The sequence below is a fragment of the Procambarus clarkii genome, chromosome 12, assembly GCF_040958095.1.
Source record: "Procambarus clarkii isolate CNS0578487 chromosome 12, FALCON_Pclarkii_2.0, whole genome shotgun sequence".
NCBI lineage: Eukaryota > Metazoa > Arthropoda > Malacostraca > Decapoda > Cambaridae > Procambarus > Procambarus clarkii.
Window position 1 is genome coordinate 45,441,184 of NC_091161.1, and position 27,350 is coordinate 45,468,533.

The 27,350-nt window shown below is 39.6% G+C and overlaps 1 pseudogene; it reads left to right on the forward strand.

Moving 5' to 3' along the window:
- LOC138349846 (transient receptor potential cation channel subfamily A member 1 homolog) lies at positions 1-27,085 on the forward strand (annotated as a pseudogene).
- Positions 27,086-27,350: the final 265 nt, after the last annotated feature.

Here is a 27,350-nt window from a genome sequence, read left to right on the forward strand (position 1 = left end):
GGAATCCCCCGACACTTGTACTCCGTGTCACACCACGTGAGGAAGGGGTGAATGTCGACGCTAAACCTCCTGAACAATGTAGCAGTCAGCGGATTGTACAGTAATACATTCTACTGTAATATAAAGAGGTAAGAGCATCGTTCTATATTCATGTACATGTAGCAAATAACAACAGTGAATGAAGATTTTGAAGTGAATTTTAGAAAATGACGAAAGGCTATGAAATTTTTTTAATTATTTGGAAAACATGCGAAATATAAACTGGAAATAACAAATATAAATAAGGGGCATGTACTCACCTAGTTGTGTATGCGGGGGTTGAGCTCTGGCTCTATGGTCCCGCCTCTCAACTGTCATGTGAGATGGCTGTGTGCTGTTGCGTGCAGTAGCCTTAATAAACTAGTAAAGCAGAGAGCCGGCAAACACAACTCTTAGTTATTAGTATGAAAAAAAAGCAAGAGTTAAGTCATAACATCTTCCTGTTTAGAGAGTACTTATAGTAATGATGTGGACCATCGTTTTTTTTATTATTAACAAGCTTAAGTATACACAGTAACATGCTGCTACACTATTCTATATGGAGAATTACAAAGTGTGAAGTTAAAACTTGGTATAAGTTAAGTAATATGCCCTTCTCAGAGGATGGTTAGTCATATATGGAGTCACGCGATGTGTCTAACCCATTAGCCTGTACTGACAAGCTCTGGGTAGAACACAAGAATATCTTCCAGTATTCCTGTGTCTATGAAGTAGTTACAGAGCTCAAAGTACCTCATACCATTTGGTCTGAAATCATTGATAACAGGCCAATTACAGATATAGTGTTGTTAGTGTGTCCCAGCTCTTGTTCAGATAGTTGTCAATAGTTGCCTCTATTGTCAACCAATGTCTGTTTTTTTTAAAGAGCGCTGTTTGTCGACAGAATTGTATTTGTGCTGCTTTTTCAGCTATGTTTTCATTCCACGTTTTCATTCTACTCATTATGCTCAATTAGTATTAAGCTTTAGTCATTTAAGTTTTTCATGCCCGAAACGCTTTGCGTAATAGTGGCTTTAGGCATTGTATGTACTAGCTCTATCTATAATTCCATCACTCTTTGTAAAATCTCTTGTATGTATGTACCTTACCTAAATAAACATTTGATTTGATTTAGTTTACAATTAGAATGTTCACCATTGGGAGATTCATCACCAGTAGCCACCTGCCATAGTTATTGATATCTCAGCCTAATTCTGGAAATTACAATGCGACACTGTCTAGTACTCACCTAATTGTGCATGCGGGGGTTGAGCTCTGACTTTGGTTCCGTCTCTCAACTGTCAATCAACTGGTGTACAGATTCCTGAGCCTACTGGGCTCTATCATATCTACATTTGAAACTGTGTATGGAGTCAGCCTCCACCACATCACTGCCTAGTGCATTCCATCTGTTAACTACGCTGGCAATGAAAAAATTCTTTCTAACGTCTCTGTGGCTCATTTGGTTACTCAGTTTCCACCTGTGGATGATTTGTGCTGTTCGTACATATCTCGGTACTAAACAAGTTCTTTATACTCGTGCCTTCTGGCCTTTGAGTGTCAGTGACTGCTCTTCTGTCATCCCTAATTTCTGGCGTTTAATGAACAGGTGCATGAGGTGATAGAACACGCCTACCATGTCTGTCCTGCCCATGAGGCTTCCACGTGTACTCATCTAGTTGTGCTTGTGGGGGTTGAGCTCTGGCTCTTTGGGCCCGCCTCTCAACTGTCAGTCAACTTTTTTTTTCCACACACACACCCAGGAAGCAGCCCATAGCAGCTGTCTTACTCCCAGATACCTATTTACTGCTAGGTGAACAGGAGCATCAAGGTGAAAGAAACTCTACCCATTTCTTTCCGCTTCTGCCGGGGATCGATCCCCGGACCCTAGGACTATGAATATCGAGCGCTGTTCACTCAGCCGTCAAGCCCCCTGTGTGTACTTACACGGACACAGGTGGATGCTGAGAGCCCAAATGAGCCACAAAGACACTAGAATGAACTTTTTCAGTGTTTGAGTAGTATATAAATGAAATACACTAGGAAGTGATGTGGGTGGAAGCTGACTCCATATACAGTTGCTCAGTAACTCAATTGAGTTATTATATTAACTAAATTATATAGCTATAATATATATCTCAATTATAGCTCAATAACACCTGTAGACTGACAGTTGAGAGGCGGGACCAAAGGACCGAAGCTTATCCCCTGCAAGTACAACTGAGTACATGCCTGAATTTATTTCGTTTCCATTTCAGACTTCAGGGGGGGCGGAGGGGCTGCGTTTCATGACATACTACTTAAAGCATTTACCCTAGTAAGGCTAACTCCAAGCGTCCTGCACAGACATTCTCTCATTTAGTATACAACATGTCCTTCGGTATATATAACTCAGCAGCACTGTAAACCCGGCATGACAGGGAAGATCTCATTGAAACATTGAAACGATACTGAACAAGTTAAAGGATGTCATGGGTTCGTATCCTGGCCGGGGAGGATTTACTGGGCGCAATTCCTTAACTGTAGCCTCTGTTTAACGCAACAGTAAAATGTGTACTTGGATGAAAAAACGATTCTTCGCGGCAGGGGATCGTATTCCAGGGACCTGCCCGAAACGCTATGCGTACTAGTGGCTGTACAAGAATGTAACAACTCTTGTATATATCTCAAAAAAAAAAAAAAAAAAAAAAAAATGTTGAAATTGAAATAAGTTCATTGAGATAAAATACACACAAAGGGATGAGGTAGCTCAAGCTATTCTCACCCCGTTCAGTACGTGTTCATACATATATATTGACACACACCACAAACAATCAACAAATTGCCGGACATTCTGAGAGATAAACATATACAATTCCTCCTTTACACAAGTAGTATGGTATCAGACGTACACACAAATATTTTTATGACTTGGAGGATGTTGATCAGATATTTTCTGCAGACGGTCATTTGTAACACAAGAAAACAAGCCACAATGTGTAGGACTGAGAACGGGAGATGCTTTTTCACCCACAGGGTTATTAACCCATGGAACCGTCTACCCGCCGAAGCCGTAACTGCCAAAACTGTGTCGTTTCAAAATATACCTTGAAAAGATCATCAAGGCAAATGACGGGACCTTCGACAAGCCGCCGGCTTCCTGTCCTCGTCTTCATATATATATATATATATATATATATATATATATATATATATATATATATATATATATATATATATATATATATATATATATATATACACTCTTTTGTGTATATATATATGTGATATATATTGTATATACAGGGTATTGTATATATATATGAACACTCTTTTGTATTCAGAGTTAAATGTCAAGTTTTTCCCTGAGTGCTCTGTGTTCCCTTCTCTGAGGCTGTGGGTCCCTATAATTACACCAGTGGTGGTACCCCCTATATATATATATATATATATATATATATATATATATATATATATATATATATACAGTATCCACTCAATTTAACGGCCTCTTTTATACCGATCTGCCGGTAATAACGACTGGTTTGGGAGATCGGTATCTGGACCCTCATATACCAGTCTGGCGGTCGATATAACCGAAGGTCGGTATTGAGTTTGTTTTGGCATCGGCAACCCCTCACGTGGCAACAGGCCACCGACCTCCAAGGCCTTGCGGGAGGAATGGGAGGCAGTGATTGATGGAGGGAGGCATTGAGGGGGAGAGTGTTGGGTGTGGTGGTGAGGGTGGTAGGGAGAGTATTGGTGGTGGTAGTGAGGGAGGGAGAGGAGTGGTTTTGAGGGAGGCAGGGAGAGGAGTGGTGTTGAGGGGGGCAGGGAGAGGGGTGGTGTTGAGGGAGGCAGGGAGAGGGGTGGTGTGGAGGGAGGCAGGGAGAGTGGTGGTGTTGAGGGAGGCAGGGAGAGTGGTGGTGTTGAAGGAGGCAGGGAGAGGGGTGGTGTTGAGGGAGGTAGGGAGAGGGGTGGTGTTGAGGGAGGCAGGGAGAGGAGTGGTGTTGAGGGAGGCAGGGAGAGTGGTGGTGTTGAGGGAGGCAGGGAGAGTGGTGGTGTTGAGGGAGGCAGGGAGAGTGGTGGTGTTGAAGGAGGCAGGGAGAGGGGTGGTGTTGAGGGAGGCAGGGATAGGGGTGGTGTTGAGGGAGGTAGGGAGAGTGGTGGTGTTGAGGGAGGCAGGGAGAGTGGTGGTGTTGAAGGAGGCAGGGAGAGGGGTGGTGTTGAGGGAGGCAGGGAGAGTGGTGGTGTTGAAGGAGGCAGGGAGAGGGGTGGTGTTGAGGGAGGCAGGGTGAGGGGTGGTGTTGAGGGAGGCAGGGAGAGTGGTGGTGTTGAAGGAGGCAGGGAGAGGGGTGGTGTTGAGGGAGGCAGGGAGAGTGGTGGTGTTGAGGGAGGCAGGGAGAGGGGTGGTGTTGAGGGAGGCAGGGAGAGTGGTGGTGTTGAAGGAGGCAGGGAGAGGGGTGGTGTTGAGGGAGGCAGGGAGAGTGGTGGTGTTGAGGGAGGCAGGGAGAGTGGTGGTGTTGAAGGAGGCAGGGAGAGGGGTGGTGTTGAGGGAGGCAGGGAGAGGAGTGGTGGTAAGGAAGGCGGAGGGCAGATCTGCCCTCCGCCTGGTCAGCAATTCGAATTGCTGACCAAGGCGATGGTGCCAAACCTCTCACCCCATACTGTATTAAATTTTGTAATCTTAGTTGTAAAATATTTATGCCAAAATGTTAATTTTCGTATATAACTATACATTATTAATCAATAACATGTTTTATAGTTTCCTATTTGTTAATTAAACAAATATAGTTTTATTTATGAATTATGCACAGCTGGCATCTGCGAGCAGGCGCTGACAGATGTCTGGGTAGCCAGGCCTCGACCCCATTAGTAGCTCCCTCCTCCATCACCTGCTGTTCTCATGTTATGAGGAACGCAGTGAGGGAGGGGATGGAAGATAATGAGGGAAGGGATGGAAGATAATGAGGGAGGGGGTGGAAGATAATGAGGGAGGGGATGGAAGATAATGAGGGAAGGGATGGAAGATAATGAGGGAGGGGGTGGAAGATAATGAGGGAGGGGGTGGAAGATAATGAGGGAGGGGGTGGAAGATAATGAGAGAGGGGATGGAAGATAATGAGGGAGGGGATGGAAGATAATGAGGGAGGGGGATGGAAGATAATGAGGGAGGGGATGGAAGATAATGAGGGAGGGGATGGAAGACATTGAGGGAGGGGATGGAAGATAATGAGGGAGGGGATGGAAGATAATGAGGGAGGGGATGGAAGATAATGAGGGAGGGGATGGAAGACATTGAGGGAGGGGATGGAAGATAATGAGGGATTGGATGGAAGGCATTGAGGGAGGGGATGGAAGATAATGAGGGAGGGGATGGAAGATAATGAGGGAGGGGATGGAAGATAATGAGGGAGGGGATGGAAGGCATTGAGGGAGGGGATGGAAGATAATGAGGGAGGGGATGGAAGACATTGAGGGAGGGGATGGAAGATAATGAGGGAGGGGGATGGAAGATAATGAGGGAGGGGATGGAAGGCATTGAGGGAAGGGATGGAAGATAATGAGGGAAGGGATGGAAGATAATGAGGGAGGGGATGGAAGATAATGAGGGAGGGGATGGAAGATAATGAGGGAGGGGGTGGAAGATAATGAGGGAAGGGGTGGAAGATAATGAGGGAGGGGGTGGAAGATAATGAGGGAGGGGATGGAAGATAATGAGGGAGGGATGGAAGATAATGAGGGAGGGGATGGAAGATAATGAGGGAAGGGATGGAAGATAATGAGGGAGGGGATGGAAGATAATGAGGGGAGGGGATGGAAGATAATGAGGGAAGGATGGAAGATATGAGGGAGGGGGTGAAGATAATGAGGGAAGGGGTGGAAGATAATGAGGGAGGGGTGGAAGATAATGAGGGAAGGGGTGGAAGATAATGAGGGAGGGGGTGGAAGATAATGAGGGAGGGGATGGAAGATAATGAGGGAGGGGATGGAAGATAATGAGGGAGGGGGTGGAAGATAATGAGGGAGGGGATGGAAGATAATGAGGGAGGGGATGGAAGGCATTGAGGGAGGGGATGGAAGATAATGAGGGATTGGATGGAAGGCATTGAGGGAGGGGATGGAAGATAATGAGGGAGGGGATGGAAGACATTGAGGGAGGGGATGGAAGATAATGAGGGAGGGGATGGAAGATAATGAGGGAGGGGATGGAAGACACTAAGGGAGGGGATGGAAGATAATGAGGGAGGGGATGGAAGACATTGAGGGAGGGGATGGAAGATAATGAGGGAGGGGATGGAAGACATTGAGGGAGGGGATGGAAGATAATGAGGGAGGGGATGGAAGACATTGAGGGAGGGGATGGAAGATAATGAGGGAGGGGATGGAAGATGATGAGGGAGGGGATGGAAGACATTGAGGGGGGGGATGGAAGATAATGAGGGAGGGGATGGAAGATGATGAGGGAGGGGATGGAAGACATTGAGGGAGGGGATGGAAGATAATGAGGGAGGGGATGGAAGACATTGAGGGAGGGGATGGAAGATAATGAGGGAGGGGATGGAAGATAATGAGGGAGGGAATGGAAGACATTGAGGGAGGGGATAGAAGATAATGAGGGAGGGGATGGAAGACATTGAGGGAGGGGATGGAAGATAATGAGGGAGGGGATGGAAGATAATGAGGGAGGGGATGGAAGATAATGAGGGAGGGGATGGAAGATAATGAGGGAGGGGATGGAAGACACTGAGGGAGGGGATGGAAGATAATGAGGGAGGGGATGGAAGATAATGAGGGAGGGGATGGAAGACACTGAGGGAGGGGATGGAAGATAATGAGGGAGGGGATGGAAGATAATGAGGGAGGGGATGGAAGACACTGAGGGAGGGGATGGAAGATAATGAGGGAGGGGATGGAAGATAATGAGGGAGGGGATGGAAGATAATGAGGGAGGGGATGGAAGATAATGAGGGAGGGGAGGGAAGACATTGAGGGAGGGGATGGAAGATAATGAGGGAGGGGATGGAAGATAATGAGGGAGGGGATGGAAGACATTGAGGGAGGGGATGGAAGATAATGAGGGAGGGGATGGAAGACATTGAGGGAGGGGATGGAAGATAATGAGGGAGGGGATGGAAGATAATGAGGGAGGGGATGGAAGATAATGAGGGAGGGGAGGGAAGGAGGTGTTTGGTATATATGGTTCACTTGTTGTGTGGTCCACTTGTTATACAGTATAAAGTATATCCTACCTGAATGTTACTTGAAAAATTACTGACATCTTAACTTCGGAAATACCAGAACTCCGGAAATAATGACCAGGGTACAGCCCCATATAGGCCGTTAAATTGAGTGGATACTGTATATATATAATATTTGTGTTCACAAATCTTAAACAAATCGTTTAAAATATTTAAACGAACTCAAATTTTAAATTTCAAAAACATTCTTCCTAACAATATACATTAGTTGTATATGTATGTATATATGTATACATCTTGTGTAGATTGCTAGGAAGAATGTTTTTGAAATTTAAGATTGTGTTTGTTTATATTTTTGATTTGGATTTACTACGTGCAGTTATTACGAAACAAATATTTTTTGTTTTTGAAAAACAAAAACCCAACCACTTGGGCTGGACGGTAGAGCGACGGTCTCGCTTCATGCAGGTCGGTGTTCAATCCCCGACCGTCCAAGTGGTTGAGCACCATTCCTTTCCCCCCGTCCCACCCCAAATCCATATCCTGACCCCTTCCCAGTGTCATATAATCGTAATGGCTTGACGCTTCCTTAAAAAAAAATACGAAACAAATATCTCAGATGTGGATACAGAACTATGTATGTGTTAAATATTAAGGGGAATTATGCATTGGGGAAAAACGCCAAAATAACGAATATTAATTTAATGAACAAGACACAGGGCTACACACGCAATAAATACAGTTCATATAAACGGGAATGGTACTATAAAGGGTCTAGTTTGTTTATTTATATATTTATATGATTGATAGATCATCAATAACGTACAGGAAGCATGTGGAATGGACATTGCTACTGCTCCAGCATCTCGCCTAATTCTTTTCTACACAACTTCGGCCAGACTACCACTAAGCGAAGTTGCGAACCTCTCATATCACCCCTTCAGGCTCCATTGTAGCAAGGTCTACAACAGCAGCGTCACCGACCTCAGGCTGGCAGCGTCCCAAGTCTGGCTATATAGGCACCAGTTGACATCCGCTGCCAGACTGACTTCCCCAAGACTGCGTTTGAGTGCCCTTTACCCTGATAACCCCAGGGGTCCACCCACGCACACTGATTTACATCTATAAAAACACTAATTATTTAAATGCAAAGAAATTGTAAGCAAGCACTGATATAAGCTTCAGTGCTCCAGGGCTTCATGTAGGAAAAGGCCACCGAACCGGTTCTTAAAGCAAAAGTAACAATATTAGCTCAGCATTGGCCCTAGCATTGCAAACAACGGGACCTGCCATCATCATTAACACCTTGCTGGGCCTACCAACGTTTTATTTTAGTTCATTTATTATGCACCCCATACCCATCCTGTGGGCGGTAGTGGAAAGTGTTACAGAGGCACATAATGGGCTCAGGGACTGAGCCCCACAATTCATTTAGCTAAGCAAGTTACAATCTTGTTGAGCTAGTTACATAATTAAATGCACATCTTCACGCGAACAATGGGACGATGGGAACCTCTCGCGCCGTTGGGATGTCCTACTTTCACAACACGAAAGCCTCATTACAGGAGCAACAATACAATATGACTGGGCAGGCCACTATATCTTGATCAACCTCTCGCCCCATCCTAACTTAGTTTTCCGCCACCCATCCTACCCCTGTACTCAACCTCTGGTTGTGAAGAAGGTACAAACTTGTGGTTGAAGTACCACTGGCTGTGAAGAAGTACTCATCAGCACATCCTCTGGTCATAAAACGTTTAACGTGACTCCTTTCATGGTCACTGTTGTTGTTGGGTGCTTCATGTCCGGTGCATGATTAACAAATAAAAAACTATGTACCAATTATGTACTTGACCAATTAGATTAATTTGTTTTTTTTATAAACTCTTGTATATTCATCCTGTTTGAGCTGGCGGAAAGATTTAGTCACATAGGCTAAAAGGTTCAGGAATTGGTCCTTAACGTTCCTTAAGCAAAGCTATTTACTTTTGTGGTGACCTAATTACAGTTTTGTTTGCGTCAAATTACAAGGGTACTGGTCCAATTATGGAATAAATCACATAACTGCACATGGTCATGAGACAAAGCACTTAGGAGACTTCTAGGTAGTAATGGGAGCCTACTGACAGTGTGTACCTCTTCACCAGCACAATTGATGTTCATGCGGCCCTAACATGCTGAAGTAATTTGATGAAATATCTGTGCCCAAAATAGTCCATATTCCTAGGTCTTCAGTTGTTGATGTAAACAAACATCATGTGTGTATTTGCAGCAGTGTGTACTTACTTCCAAAGATAATTCATATCTTATCCAGGTGATAATGTGCAAGGTGGATGGCTAATAAATTTTAACAAATTTTGTTGTAACACAATAATTTTGGTGGCGAGGCATCATAATTCGTCACTATGATGTGACTAATAAAGCTATATGATTTTTACCAACTGTGTAATACCATAATTAAGCACGACGAAGAATATTAGGCCTTTGGAGAGGTGACAGGAAATGTCACAAAGAACAAAGAATACATTACAAAGAGATCTATATAGACTCAAATGTCAGAAGACTGCCAAATGCTTTTGAATACAGTATTAAAAAAAGCAAAACCGTGCATGTAGGGTCGGTTTGGTGCCCTCTTTTGATAATTACTTACTTGCATGTAGGGTATAACAATGTACATTCCAATTATCATATCAACAACACTATGCAAGCATGAACACCTCACCTGCAAAAGGACATACATAAAGTGATATGTTCCACTTGGGGCAAACGGGAGACATCTCCCGTCACGCAGGGTGCAGTCGCACCTCCACAGATCTCCAGTATCGTCTATTGATACTGATAATGGCTCAAAAGGGCCACCACTTACGGGCTATTCATGCCCGTGCCACCTTTTGGGTGGCTTAATCTTTATCAATCAATCACTTGGGGCAGTAGACGTAGTTGCATAGCTTAGTTAAAATACCCTAACTTATCAAACACTTAATTATACAAGCCAATGTTTAAGGTTTATAAGGTTTAAATTCACTCTGCACAAATATGAGTTATGGGAAAGCTGTACGTTTACTAAGTACTAAGTAAGATGCAAATCATCAAAGTTCATCTTTAAATTGTAAAAGTAACACTAAAGAATTTATTACTTGTAACTATATTTAAATAGTTACTATATAAGTTACTTTATGTAAATTATTTTAGGTACTATTTAATAGTTACTATACAGTATTTGAATATGTAACTATATATAATTAAGAATTTATAATGTTTAACTATATTTAAGTAGTTACTATACAAGTTACTTTAGTTACTATATTTCAATAAGTAACTATATATATTTCAGAATTTATTTCTTGTAACTTTAAAGTTATTAATAAATAAGTCCTTGCATAAGATGAAATCATTATAACTATATAATGTATAATAAAAAATGGTAAGGCCAATTATAACATGATGCTCAATAAATACAAAATACAGTTCAGAAAATACTGTAGTAATTGTTACAAAACTGTCAACAGTAATGGATACATTATAAAAGATAAACAACAGATAATTTGAAGTCATTTACTTTTCATAGCAAGATATAGCTGATTCAGAAACTTTGTTTTTAAGACAAATTAAAAAAAAACATGATGTTGAGAATTACTGTATAGAGGTGACATGTATATTGGCAAAGTAGGAAAATTAGTAAAATACATATACAGTACTGTATATCATTTGAAATTTGAAATTTTAAGGCTAAATTTATCATTAATCATCCATAAAGGTCAAAGAAGACTAAAGTATTTTAAATTTGTAATACAGACTATGTAAACAGGATGGTGGCTCTAATTTGAGGATCTTTCAGGAGTGTTTACTGTGTAGAAAGCAGCAACACCAGCTCAGGATGGGACCAATGCCACAGCTCTCCCAGGGACCATATGTAGCTGTTCCCATGGTTCCCATGGACGACACTGATGGGTAGGTATATATTGTACGATAATTTGCTTTAATTGTTATTCTTTCGTAACTGTTCCAAAATAGTAGTACAGTAGTAGTTCTGGATTTGATAGACTTGATTTATAGATAATACTTTGCCTGTAAGGACCTTTTCAAATGCTGTTTAGCTTTGATAAATCCCCTACAAGCAAAATTTCATTTACAAATAAGTCTACTCTAAACTTCTGTCTGTTTCTCTGTCATTGTCATCACCTTGTGTTGTGTTCAACTGTATAGAGTATTTACAGTAACTCTGGGTATCAATTTCAGCCCATATTGTATTGACTTTTTTCATTCTTTTAATTTACTTTCTTTGAGTGACATTACTTAATTAAAACTTACATGAAAACATATCTCGTTTGATTTATTTTTTAGATTTTTATGTTCATCTCAACTGAGAAAACATTTATTGTATTTTGAAAATTAATTGTAATATTACAGTAATGATAAAGCATTAAATTTATGTTATCTTTCAGAAAGAGGAATAATGAAACTAATGCACTTGTCAGAGCAGTTAATCTAAAAGTTTATCAGCTGTGTCAGAAATTAATAGAAGATGGTGAAGATGTTAAATACATAAATGAAAAAGATGGGTCAACACTGCTTCATATTTTGGCTGAGAAATACTCCAAAAGAGAAACCAGAGCTCAGAATATACCTTCTCTCCTACTACAGCATGGAGCAGATGTAAATGCTATGAACAAGAAAAGAGAAACCCCTCTCCATATTGCAGCAAGAGAGGGTCTTACTGACTTTTGTGCCGTCTTGTTGGAACATCAAGCTAAAGTAGACATAAAAAATATGAACCAAATGACGCCTTTACATTTCGCTGCTCAAAAAGGGGAACTTGACACTTTGAATTTACTGATACAAAAAGGAGCTAATCCCAATATTAAAGACAACCAAAAATACCTTCCACTTCACTATGCTGCTGAATGTGGTTATCATGAGTGTTGCAAGGTGCTTGCTTCTTTTTACTCTGTTGGTAGAACTCAAGACAGGCAAGATATTCCACCTGTTATGTTGGCAGCAAGGAAAGGTCATTATCGATGCTATAAAGAAATGGTTGATGCTAAAGCCAACATGAATCTCGACTACAAAGATGGTGTAGGCAATACAGCACTTCACATAACAGCAAAGTTAGGATTTGAAAAGTTTGTTGACTTACTCCTTGAAACAGGTGCTCCTCCAGACATACAAAACAATGTTGGGAACACACCAGTAATGGAAGCTGTCATAAAAAATAAAGTAAATTGTGTAAAGGAACTGATAGAGAATGGAGCTGTAGTTAGTATCAAGAATAATGCTAAACGCAGTGTTCTTCATTTGGCTGTTGCAAAAAAGGCAGATGAATGCATGGAATACTTGCTAACTATTGACAGAGTAAAGGACATATTAAATGAAAAAGATAATGATGGCTTTACAGCTCTTTTCATTGCAGTAAAGAAACACAGTGAAAACTGTGCAGTTTTACTTTTGAATGCTGGTGCATCACCTTCAGTTAAATCCCAACACAAGTTATGTCTTCTCCATCTTGCTGCAGAGAATTCTAAACCAATATTTCTAGAAAAGCTTCTAGCAATGCGTGTGTTTGATGTAAATGTCACCAACAAAGATAATGAGACTCCCTTACATATGGCAGCCCGTGCAGGTTCCAGGGAGGCATGCCAAATGCTTTTCTGGAAGGGTGCTCAAGTAAATGCTGTAGACAAAAATGGTAAGACAGCCTTGCACATAGGTGCTTATCATGGCCACTCTAGCATAATCAGGCTACTCATAAAGAATGGTGCAAATAAACGTGCTAAAGATGATAGCAATTCTACAGCCTTACACGCTGCTGCAGCTAAGGGAAATACAGAGTGTTGTGAAATACTGACTGATGCTGATAAGTCACTCTATAAAGAACAAGACAGGAGTAAAAAATATGCTCTAGATATTGCTTTTCTTAAGGGCCATTATGAGGTCTTTAAGCTTCTGCTACAAAAATTGCCGTATAGAAATATCGACAAAATGCCACAAGATCTGCAAGAGCATCTCCACTCCTACACACATAAAGCACTCAAAGATAGAAAAAAGTAAGTTCCTTATCTGTTCCTGATTAATTTTGGACTAATAAATATAGATATCTTAGTAATATCTGTTAGTGAAGTTTAATGTTGAATAATATAATGATACTCTAAGGGCTCATTCTTTTACAGAATTTGTAAATGCATGAATATAATTTTATATTATACTGTCTAAGCTTAGTAATCCAAATCATATGGGGCTACCCCCATTTGAATTAACTGAATATTCAACTTGGACATTCCTGGTAAGATATTTGACCGAAAATGAAAAAAATTGCAATTTATGGGATTAGGTCCAGTGGTTTCCCTGAGATGGCTCCCCATTACTAGGTCACATCAGTTGCAGGAGTCATGTTTGGTCTAACTTTCTTGTAACTTCAACTGTCTACTGTCTATTGGGCACCAGAGCCAAAACCTGGCCCCCCACCCCCTCACAGAGGCACATTGAGTAAGGGGCTATTATCATCACCTCTCACTGGGAAAGCATCCAGAAAGTCAGCAAAGCTTTAATGACAGTTGTAAAATTCATAGATAATGAAACATAGAAACTGCCAAACGACTTGATGTTGTGAGCCAAGCCTGGAACCCTAGCCCACAGCCATTTCCAGTGATCAGTTCTGTCACTAATGTAGGTGACACTACTTGTAGTGCTCTTTGAGTCCACCTTCACAAAGGGTCCCTCCGCTTTTCAGCTTAGTGCTAGCCATCCTTTGCACTTATCTTTATGGATGCCTTGTGTCTGGGTTGGGGGCTTCATGATCAGTGCTCACCAGACTGCCCAGAGATGGTGGTCATGCCCATTTCTTCAGGCGCATAGCACTGTGCACGAGTTTGCAGTTGTGTGGCATGCCCTGCGGAAGACTCTGCTTCACTCCGACTACTACAAGGTGGTTCATTGTCTGAACCGAGGCAAGTCGTTTTGATCCATTGCCCTGTGGAGCTGGCTTCTCAGAGTATGGTTCTCTGTGCAGTTCATATGCAGGGTGTGTCTAATATTCTTATAGATGGGCTATCTCACTTCCATCCCATTTCCACAGAGTAGACTGTCAGCAACACATCATTCCATTGGCTTCATGAGATGTTCATTTGCGCTGGGGTGGACCTCTTTACATCTGGGTGGAACCACCTTCTTCCTTCCTATGTGGCTCCAATCACAAGGCTCTCACATTCGATGCCTTTCAACTGAACTGGTCGAGGCATTGGTGCATTTACCTGAATTTACCTAAGGGCCACTAATACTAGTGGCCTTTACGAGGACAGGAAGCTGGCGGCTTGTCAAAGGTCCCCCATTTGCCCTGATGATCTTTTCTATCCATTTTTAAAACCCAGCAGTTTTGGCGTTTACGGCTTCGGCGGGAAGGCAGTTCCACAGGTATACAACCTTATGGGTGAAAAAGCACCACCTGTTTTCTGTCCTACCTTGTGACTTGTTGAGATTAAACCCGTTGCTGCTCGTTCATGTTACATCTGACCTTTTGAAGAACATGTCGGGATTGACATTGTCCAAATTGTTTAGTATTTTGAAGGTTTTTTTTGTCCTTCATGTCCTTTTTGTCCAACATGTCCTGAGCTAATATTTGGGCTCAGGTTTTGGTGTTCTAACATGGTTCTGGCAGCCATTCAGTGTTCCTAGTCCAAGTCAGTCACGTGTTGCTTTAGGCTGTGTCTCCCGGCCTGGGTTCCCTTCATTCTAGTGCCTTCCACCTCTCCTCCTTCCTGGCAAGTCTTGTTTTGTTCTTTGTGGTTAGTTAGCTTCAGGGAGCCATTTGGGGGGCCCATTCCAGAAACCCCGTGTTGAATGTAATGAAATGTCTCTTTCTTGAGGATATCCAATGGCTCTACGATTTCCTTCCCCTCCCTCCAGGTTCATTGGTTCATTGTTAGGTTGTTCACCACCTCCCAAACTGACTAGGAGAGCCGGTTGACAGCTGGGGCCGGAATCCTTGGTGGGGGTTATTGGTACTAGGTTTCTAAGAGGTTTCAAGCTAGTTTGAGTTGTTCTTGTGTGAATCAATTGCAGAATTGTTTGGCAGTTTTGAGGTTCTATTTTCTGTGAACCATCCAGTTGTCTGTAAAGCTTCGCTAACTTCTTGGATGCTTTTTCCAGTGTGGTGGTGATTGTCACTTGCTACCTGTGCTTCCATGAAGGGAATGGAGCCAAATTCTGGCTCTGGTCCCTGGTAAGCTAAATAGAATCTCCGAGACTGATGTATGGAGCCATCTCAGTAAAATAGCATCAGGGAGCCACCTGGGTTACTTCAGAAAGGGCATTTAATTACATTCAATGTTTTTTTTATGTAATTGTTTCCTTTAATTGCTTAGAAAATTACAAAATCTTTACAAAAATACAGTACAGTATTAAAATAATTTAAAATACTGAAATATTGTATTACTTAAAAATCCAATGCATAATTCAGTTTATAATATTATGGGATATAATATTGTACTAAAGAATTACAGGTATGATAGAAGTTATCTTAATTATAGGACAGGTGTGGAAGCCATTGTGGAGAGTAAGTGGTGGGCAGCAGGATTTGGTGGCACCAAAAAGCATGAAGGAGTTCCATGTCCTAACTTCAGAGATCTTATAAAACTTTACCCATTCCTTGCTTTGAAAGTGATGGATAATTGTACTTCAGCATCTGACACCACAACCAGTTCAACCTACTATGATTTCAGAATATTTGAGGATAATTATTGCATCACTGAAGGTAATACTATTTATAAATCATTGTTTACTTGTCTGCACTATACAGTAATAAAACAAATACAGTTTACAATTAATAGGCATTAAAATACTGTATGTAGCACTGAAGAATTTTCTTGATCCAGCTAACACTATACCCTGTACTTTGCTATTCACTCGTCTATCCATATCTTATGTAAGTTGTCTTTGCCTGCGGATGTATTACTTAAAACTACCTCAGACATAATTATTGGGGGTAGGGGGAAAGGGGAATTAGATGGGAATGGAATGAGGAGAGAGAAATTAGAAAGAGGGGTGGAAGGGGGTTTGTAGTGTGGTGGCCCAGTGGTACAGCACTCAGCTTTGCAGCATATATATGTATATACTTTTTTTTTTTTTTTTTTTTTTTTTTTTTTTTTTTTTTTTTTTTTAGATATATACAAGAGTTGTTACATTCTTGTACAGCCACTAGTACGCGTAGCGTTTCGGGCAGGTCCCTGGAATACGATCCCCGCCGCGAAGAATCGTTTTTTCATCCAAGTACACATTTTACTGTTGTGTTAAACAGAGGCTACAGTTAAGGAATTGCGCCCAGTAAATCCTCCTTGGCCAGGATACGAACCCATGACATAGCGCTCGCGTAACGCCAGGCGAGTGTCTTACCACTGCACCACGGAGACTGTTAATTAAGTTAAGTTACTGTACATACATACATAAACACACATATATACAGAGTTTAAAAGTTGGTTTAAAACCTAACTACACAAAGCTGCTGAAGAAATACAAGAAAATTCACTTTCACAAACAGAATGGTAGACTGTTGGAACAAGTTAGATGAGGTGGTGGTGGAGGCCAAAACCGGTAGTAATTCCAAAGTGTTATATGACGAAGAGTGCTAGGAAGACGGGACACCATGAGCGTAGCTCTCATTCTGTAACTACACTTAGGTAATTACACACACACCATATATAGTTAGGTATATAATCCTAAACCATTATGTCATCCTTCTGTATTTCCTTGATAAATGTGTTGAAACATGAAGACATTCGGAACTTTCGTTTCATTTTCCAAGTGGATACTTACGCATACATGTGAATCAACGCAGCATGGGTTTGTTGAACAGATCCTGCCTTACTAACCTGCTTACTTTTCTGGAAACGGTAACTGGCTAGTCAGACAAAGGACTTCGGGTAGATGTAGCTTACATGGACTTTGCTAAAGCTCTTGTCACGGTACCACACGAGAGACTGGCAAGGAAATTACAGGCACATGGAATAAATGGAAGAATACTGGAATGGATAAAACAATGGTTAAAACATAGAAAACAAAGGGTCATGCTAAATGGGAATGAATCTGACTGAGAAAATGTGCTAAGTGGGGGTCCCACAGGGGTCCATTTTGGGGCCAACTCTTTTTGTCATATACATCAATAACTTAGATGAGAATATTACAAACCACATCATCAAATTTGCAGATGACACCAAGATCTATGGTAAAGTGGGAAGTGAAAGTGATATCGAGACCTTACAAAGAAATCTGCATGAACTCCACAAATTAAGCAGCTTTACTCATATCTAGCCAAACTCAATATACTTAGCCCTTGCCAATATGGCTTCAGACCCAAAAAAGCACTAACGATGCACTTATTAGTATGCTTAACTCGATTCATACAGCTCTTGATAAAAAGGAGTTCCCTGTTGGGTTATTTGTGGACCTGCGTAAAGCTTTTGATACTGTCAACCACCAAAACCTTCTTCTTAAATTACATCATTATGGAGTCAGAGGACACTCCCTACAATACCTCAAATCCAACCTTACTGACAGGCTCCAATATGTTTCTGTGAATAATACAAATTCTCCCACCTACCCATCAACATTGGTGTTCCTCAGGGCAGCATACTTGGCCCTCTCCTCTTTCTCATCTACATTAATGACCTTCCAAATGCCTCCCAACACCTCAAACCAATTCTATTTGCTGACGACACAACCTTCATTTACTCCAGTCCTGACCCCCTTGCTCTAAATGCCACAGTAAATACTGAGCTAAATAAAGTCCATCTTTGGCTAACTGCCAACAAACTCACCCTTACATTGACAAAACTTTCTATATTCTGTTTGGCAATAAATCCTCTAGTCAAATAAATCTCAAAATAAACAATACCCAAATTTGTAACAAATTAGATGGCAAATTCCTTTGCATTCTCATTGACCACAAGCTGAATTTCCAGGGACACATTCTAAATATATCAAAAAAAGTTTCAAAAACTGTGGGCATTCTTTCTAAGATCAGATATTATGTACCACGCCCTGCCCTGGTGACTCTCTATTACTCCCTTATCTATCCATATCTCAACTATGGTATTTGTGCTTGGGGCTCTACTACCCAAAATCACTTACGTCCTCTAATTACTCAACACAAAGCTATTAGGACAATATCCAACTCTGGCCCTAGACATCACTCGGTACCCCTACTCAAATCTCTGAATATGTTAGACATTAAGTCACTGCACATTCTCTCATGTGTATTATACATATATAAAACGCTAAACTATAATGCCAATCCTGATCTCAAAAGCTTCATAGAAGGTTGTAACAGAACCCATGAGCACCACACCAGAAATAAATACAGTTTTGATATTCCTAGAGTACGACTTAATCAAACTAGAAATGCTCTACAAATCAAGGGGCCCAGAATGTGGAATGACCTTCCCAACCATGTTAAAGACTGTACCTCTCTCAACCAGTTTAAGTTAAAAACGAAGCTATACCTAATAAATTCCCTGTAACCTACCTTACCCTTCTATTGTCAACCAATGTCTGTTTTTCTTTAATGAGCGCTGTTTGTCGACTTAATTGTATTTGTGCTGCTTTTTCATCTATGTTTTCATTTCTTGTTTTCATTCTACTCATTATGGTCAATTAGTATTAAGCTTGTCATTTAAGTTTATCATGCCCGAAACGCTTTGCGTAATAGTGGCTTTAGGCATTGTATGTACTAGCTCTACCTATAAGTCAACCAATCTTTGTAAAAATTTATTGTATGTATGTACCTTACCTAAATAAATTATTTTATTTATTTATTTAAATGGTCAGATGACTGACAAATGCTCTTTAATGTTGATAAATACAAGACCTTGAATGTGGGGGCATAGCAATCCACGTCACAACTACCAAATTGACAATACTACCTTACAGCAGATATATGAAGAACAGGACCTTTTATCAGAATCCATCATTCACTAAAAGTTGCACAACAAGTGGGAGCGGCAGTAAAAAAAAAGCAAACCAAACCTTGGGAATAATCAAGCATACCTTTACCTTCAAGGAAAAGAAAGTAGTTGTTCAATTGTATGTGTCTCTGGTGCACCCCCACCTGGATTATGGCATCGAGGCATGGAGACTTTATCTTCCAGAAAGACAGCTGCTCTGGAGAAGGTGCAACACCAGGCAACAAAAATCATACTAGAGATTAGTCATCTCTCGTATCAGGAACAGTTGAGGGTCACTGGGCTAACAACACTGCAGACCAGGCATGACAGGGTGGCTCTCGTAGAAACCTTCAAAATACTAAACAATTTGGACGACGTCAATCCAGACACTTTCTTCAAAAGGTCAGATGTAACACGAACAAGGAGCAATGGGTTCATGCTCAACAAGCATGAACCCATTGAACTACTTACAGTGTAATGAGTAATAGTAGATTATTATTATCTGAAGGTTAATGGAGTACAATACTGAATATTTATTTTTATGTCTTTACAGGTAAAAATGATTTAGGCACTAGCCAAACAAGTCCGTTTGATCCTAAAACTTGGAAAGTGCTAGCCTCTGCTAAAGAGTTGATATCAGATACACTGGTATGGAAGCAAGAGCATCCTGTGAGAATCATGGTACAGCACAGATGCTTAGATCTTCTTCAACATTCCCTAACTGAGGCATGGATCCAGTATAAGTGGGGATCATATGCCAGGCTCCTGTTTACAGTACTTTTTGCACTTAAGGCTATCTCAGTTGTCATCCTTGTCAGCTTTATGATAAATGTCAAGTAAGTTATCTTATGTCACATTTACTGAAACCTTGTGTTGTATATAATTTAAGTGATCATTTTTATTATCTAAAGTGCATTATTTTCTTTCACTTGATTCAAAATTGCTTCTGTCAAAGCTTATGTAAATTTCACCACATATTGCACTGTATAAATTTTCTATATATTACACAATAATTGGAAAGACTGAATGGAGACAGGCCTTGCCTTATTTTACAACCCGGCTGTCTTAATTAATCAATTTACCTGAAAATAATGCGTACAAGTTGAGGACAAATGTAAACGAGATAAGGGGTTACTTCATACTTAAGCTGTCACAGAATTGTGGTTCTTTACTCTCCTAAGTTCTCTTACATTTAATTTAGTAAATTAGCTACTTGATATTATTTTGTTATCTTTCAAATAGTTTTGTGCAGGATGAGTTAAAATATATTTTTCTGGCAGGGACCCCTCAGTAGTTCTCCAGCACCTCAGCCTCTGAACATGCAAAATCTTTTAGTTTTCTTCCTTCTCGGAGCAGTTGTTCATCTGCAACATAGTTTCTGGGGTATTGGGAGTCTTCTCCTTGGTATTGTTGAAAAACAGATACTTTTCCATTTCTTATCAGCTATTGTTAATAATATTTTAATAAATAAATATCTGAATTAGTTCACAAAATGCACTGTACATGCAAAAAAGTGTGCTGATTGGAGTAGCATTCTGGGCCATGTGAAGGTTTCTGTAGCACACGCCATTTGGCAAGTGAATGTAAAGATAGCATTGTTTGCAATATGGGAAATGATGATGAAGCTGGTTCATATAGCAGACCCAGATACAAAAATGGGGATTTAGGATGCCATTCATAAGATATGTTGTTTTATAATTTGTGAACCCTCTTTTACTAATGAATCTGTTCATAGCTTTGTTGGAAAACAAAAAAACAGTAGACGAATTACTGCACCATCCTGGGATGTCTCATCACAGAGGGTGTTCTGATTCATCTTTGGTTTATCTAAAACTAAGAGCCAATCCTTTTTTGTCAGATAAAGTGTAGATTCTCCACAAGTTTCAATGTGTAATGATTGGGATGAGGATTAGGAGAGATTTGACTACTATATCAAGTTTTACTTGACTTATACTAATGCATATCTGAAATACAAAAACAAATGTCATAGCAAACCAAAGCAGAAATTACAATTATCTTAATAATGAAAGATCAATTAGGTAACCAACTGTATGGGTCTCTTAGAAAATATAAACGCCTTGATATAATATGATATAAGATCATTATTACTAAAAACTAGGGGATTAACATCAGATATATCACACTTGACTCAATAAAAATTACATGGGTAATATATCTTAATATTTCATTAAGCATTTAACGTAGACATACACCGATTCTCCTTCGAGTCTCCTAGGCCCAGGTAAATGGAATACCAAGATTAGCCTATGCCCGTCCTATACCCCAGACCATACCCTCCTGCAAAGTTGGGTGAAACGTGCCTCAAGTGTCTGGCCTCCAAATTTATACAAACAGATTCTTTCTTATAGTGAAGATGTATCAATACAGATATTCATTCTTTTTTTAGGAACTGGAAGCATATAACAGACAAATACAATATGTCAGAAGAAACGTTCTGTGATGCAGTTCTGAAGTCTCCACAGTTTTGTCAGAGGTCAAGGCGGCAAACACAACAGAGGACACAACTGAATCTCTGACTATAAGATCAACAAATGAAGCTTCTGAGTGGAATCCAACTCCATCTCATATAAGTCATAGCTTTCTGCTTTTTTCACTGGTCCTACAAGTCTTCTTGGAAATAAACAGGCAATGAAGGTAATTTAAACTGCAGTTAGTTAACATATTCAATATTACTTATATTTAGTCAATCTGTAACTAATTTAGTGCAGTACATTAACAAAGATTTAAATATATGTATAGTGATATATTTAAATACTCTGACTTCTAATGTGATCTACAGGGTAATCCAAACATAATTAGCTTAAGAATATCATTGCTCTATGATCTGAAAATTATTTGGATTAGCCAGTGCCATTCTGTATGAACTTGTAGAACAGAAGTCTGGGTTGTACAGTTGGGGTTTGTTCTCGGCTCATAATCGAGAATCTTGGGCGGGCCAGAAATGGTTGGGCGTATTTTCTATTGCCTCATGCCCCTGTCCAACTAGCAGTAAAAAGCGTTCAATTTTGTGAGAACATTTCAAAGTATCGTAATGGATTAAGTCCGGGTATTTGTGGGACCAGTAATCCAAGTACAGTAATACATAATCTGTGATACAAATACTCTTGTAATAGTTTTTTATAAAGTAACTTTCAGACCTGAAATTAAAACTCCATTGTAATTCTAAACGTTATTATTTTCCTTGTTTGTATACCTAATTTTGTTTGGCCTCTAGGAGTGAGGAGGGTGTGTACCTGTTCAAAGACAGGTGTGGGATGAACAAATCCACGAGGGCCATAATGAGGGTTCGAACTTACGCCCGGGATGATCCCAGATGCTGCCTTCCCTCATCACAGCCCTTGTGGATTTGTTCATTCGATACATCACGCTATTGTGATTTCTGTGTGTACAAGTGTGAGATGATTGACAAAAAGGATTAAGACCAGACCCTAGTGTACCTTTATGTTTTATGCAGTAATGGCCGGGTTTTGATAGTTTGTACTCTAGTGTATGGCTTAGATGCTCTTGCCCTTACACGGGGGTCTCGAGCTAAGCCAATAGGAGCTTAGTATATTATGTTATGGTATCTATTTATTTATATTATTTACAAGCAAGATGGTTTTTATTTGTACAAATCCTTCCAAATTCATTATTATTAGTATTTATTTATTACAGTATTATTTATAATTTTTTTATTGTTATTATTATTTTGACAGCTGAAGTGGCATTATCTTCATAGCAATTTCATTTTTGTACGACTCCTGTGCATAGTGTTAACAGCCATGTTGCTCATCCCAACCTCCTACTGTGATTTCATGCTTGGCATCAAAATGGTAAGAATATCTAATTTATTTTTTCTTTAATTTCTTTATTTTTTGTTTTTGCATTTGCTGAATTAAATGTTTATACATTAATTCCACTTCTGCCTTCTATCACGGCCAAATTGTAGCACCTACAACTCTTTGCAGCGAAATGGGTTGACAAAAATCACTATACAGTATTATAAAGTTATATTGAACAAAAGTTCAGCGGTAAATGTAATAAAATGTCTTTCTACTGTAGTGGGCCCCTGGGTGGCCCTTTGGTGCTTGTCGGTTGTATAGCTCTACATGTATCATGTCACACCAGGTCCTTCAGAGCCATAGATAACCTACCAGAGGCCAAAACCTAATCCAATCATATAAATGGCTTGGAGGCAGGACATAAAGAGTTAGATCTCACTCCCTGGTAGTCACTGATAGTTAAGCACTCAAAACAGGCAAGGGAGGCTAGATCATCTAAACCAACAAGAGAAATATCCACCAGAATGGTAGATTGCACCAAAACATGCAACGACAAGGAAAATATTATCAACCCTGACAACAAAAAACACAGTAGGTAGGTTGTTACCCATAGTAGTTACACACCTATTCTATTTTTTATTTAGGCAAAAGTACCTGTACATATAAAATAGGATACAAAAAGTAGTTAGGATGATAGTATAGGGAAAGCAAGAACAGTACTACCTTCATGGAGGGCGGCAAGTAAAATGAGTAAGGGGCATGAAAAATAACGTGCGCGATAACTCAAATATAATCGTGTAAGGGGCACAAACTTCTAAGCCGTATACTGGAGTACCAGCTATCGAAACCCGTCTTTTACTTCCTTACTTTCAGTATATGTACATAACTTTAAATCAGAAATACAGAACAAATGTTTATGATAAAGAAACACCTGAAGCACAAGAGTGATAGTGACACAATAAGCAGTATTGGGCAGGTCTTCACCAGGTACATTAATACTGGATTTAATGATCAGTTTACCCAAGGGAAACCCTGAGCTCCTGGGGCTGGCACCTGGTGGGGGAGTAACTAGCACAGGTAATGACTCTAGTTGTCAAGATTGCTAATATTTTGTCTTGATGTTGTCTTTTTGATGCACTACTTTTCTAGTTTTTACTTTTGGAGATCTAGCATTCCCTGCACCCTGTGCCTCTTTGAATTGACCAGGTTTTGTTTCCTCTGGTCTATGAAAAATTTTCTATGAATCACAAGAGCCTGGTGTGACATGGTACTTGTGAAGCTACATGGCTATCCAGGTGGCTAGCAGCAAGGAGCCACCAAGGCACACTACCCGAAAAAAAATTACAATAAAATCATGTCAACAAATTTAGTCATCATAATTTGGGTGTGGGGGTAAAGGCTGATAAAGGGGTTTGCTTCCTGGAATCTACAAAAAAAAAAAATAATGATTCCAAAGAAAATTTATATTTCAAAGCTATAGAAAAAACATATGGAGATTACAGGGAAATAAAGTACCAATTTCTATACTGTATGTCCAACTTTACGCAAAAAATTAGCCATAGTTGGTGAGAATCGATTCCTAATTTCTAAGCCATACTTCTATCTATAGAACAATCCATTGATCAGAATCACATTACCAGTAATGTACTGTATTGTATAGGGTAAATATAATTTCAAAATAATTTGTAAAAGGTAGAAAGGAAAACTTGTGTTAGCCACATGAAGTAATGCTGCTATGAGCGAGGTGATTTTATAATAATAATTCATTGTGTTGGGGGGAAGGGGACAGGCAGCCAGTGTTTTAGCCTGGGATTAGTTGTGGCTGAGAGATCTTGGCATCAGGAAGGAATCCTGAATATTCAAGTGAATAATCAACAACATTTAGATCTACAACTTGCATCATCTTCAATAAACTGAAATATTCTAATTCTATAATTAAATCATTACATTTTTAAAGACATTTAATTGATCAAAATTTCCACTTTTATTTATACTATAATGAAGAAATGTTACAAGCTAAAATACCCTTAAACAAATAACTATACAGCATATTTATTTGTATAAATGTATATTTTTAATTTCCAGGTACCAATTTGGCAGTGTGGTATACTGGCTCTTCTTATGGCATGGATTCAACTCATTCAAATCATCAATAAATTGCCACAGTGTTCAGTTTTCACAATCAGTACGTGGGATTTCATAAAATGTTACCTCAAAGGTTTGATGTACATTGGAATGGTGATATACTCTTTGCCCTGATCTTTCATTTGCTCTTACAAGATAATAGTGCCTTTAAATCGATTCCACAATCATTTATGAAGACTGTAGTCTGGATGTTGGGCGACCTTGGATATAATGATACCTTTATCCAGGAACCACTTTCTTATCCAGTCCTTGTCAATGTACTCTTCTTTGTTTTATCTGCACAATTTGGGCTTTCATTGTTACATTAGTAAAAGCTCCATCATCAAATGAAAAGGAAGTTGAATTGTTTAAAAAAAGCCTGCACTAGCAAATTATCTTCTAAATCTTGACGTGCTTTCCATGGTTTAAAAGAAAACATGCTGTGGGAATGTATAATGTTAGTAATAGGAAGCCTAAGGAATCATTGGTAGTGAGCAAATTATCACAACATATTGATAAAGTTACTTTAATGAATACCAGTACTTATAAATTCAAGCAAGACAATACCAAACACTGGATTGTATCATCAAAGACAGAAAAGTTATTTAGATTTTTCAGTAATTATTCTAATGAAGGTGCAAATATTGCATTGCCTGATCTCCAACAAGAGCATTTACAGGCACAAACTGAAAAGCTTGACCAATTGCTTGCTCTTTGTAATCAGTTAAATGAAAATTACCGTAAGCAAAATGAGCAGATACTAGAGATGAAACAACAGTTAGATAATATGAAGCAAAATCAAGATACAGCACGAGCCCACTAAGTTTTCCTTAACATACAATACAGTGGGTGGGTTGTGGACAAAAAAACAAACATGGAACTTCAGGTACATGTACATAATCTACTGAATATAAGCAGGCTTTTTTATCTTCAGTTATTAGTGTAACTACCAAAGTCTAGTTACAGGATGAGAGCTACACTCGTGGTGTCTCCTTCTCCAGCACTGTCATATAATGCTTTGAAATTTCTGATCGTTTGGCTTCCACCACCTTCTCACCTAACTTGTTCCAACCGTCTACCACTGTTTGCGAAAGTGAATTTTCTTATATTTCTCCAGCAGCTTTGTTTTCGTTAGTTAAAATTTATGACCTCTTGTTCGTGAAGTTCCAGGCCTCAGGAATTCTTCCCTATCAATTTTATAGATTCCTGTTACTATTTTGTATGTAGTTATTATATCGCCTCTTTTTTTCTATCTTTTAGTTTTGGCATATTTAATGCCCCTAACCTCTCCTCGTAGCTCTTGTCCTTTAGTTCTAGGAGCCACTTAATGGCATGTCTGCACCTTTTCCAGTTTGTTGATATGCTTCTTAAGATATGGGCACAAAATAACAGCTGTACATTCCAGCTTTGGTCTAATAAAGGTCGTGAACAATTTCTTTAGTATTTTGTCATCCATGTATTTAAAAGCAATTCTAAAGTTAGAAAGTGTAGCATAGGCTACTTGCACAATGTCCTTAATATGGTCCTCAGGTGATAGTTTTCTATCTAGAACCACCCCCTAGATCTCTTTCTTTATCAGAATTCTATGAAGATTTCTCACATAATTTATAGGGTTGTGTGGGTCTATGTTCTCCTATTCTACATTCCATAACATGGCATTTATTCACATTAAATTCCATTTGCCAAGTGGCGCTCCATGAACTTATTTTGTCCAGGTCTTTTTGAAGGGCATGACTATCATCTAAGTTTCTTATCTTCCCTACTATCTTAGCATCATCAGCAAACATGGATTTATTTCCTTTAAATGCAATATTTGTGTGTTCCATCCATCATGTAATTATTATAATTCCCCCCCCTTTTTCCAATTCAATTTATGCTTTGATCTCAATTAGTTTTAAGTTTCAGTCTAAGTTTGTTTCCATATCTTGCCCATAACGCTGTGTGTATTAGTGGCTTTAGGCATAGTAAGTAGTAGCTCTATCTAGATATCCAACATGTTACTCAATTTCTATGTATATATTTTTACCTAAATAAACATTTTATTTTATTTTATTTTTATTTATTTGTTACGGTGCCGCCACCAACATTAACGATCTAAGAAGTGTGAAAAATTTGGCGAAATGTACAGACTAATTTCCCTTCATACAGCTGTTGATGGCCAGCAGCTGCATTAAAGCACTTCTGGTTTGTTGAACGTTACTATCAAGTCTGGTAATAGTAACTAATCTCAACGTGATCATATCAACTCAAATTTATTGTTCTGTATCGAGATAAGAGTGTCTTCCCTAATCTTCACATTGCTATTCAGATAATGC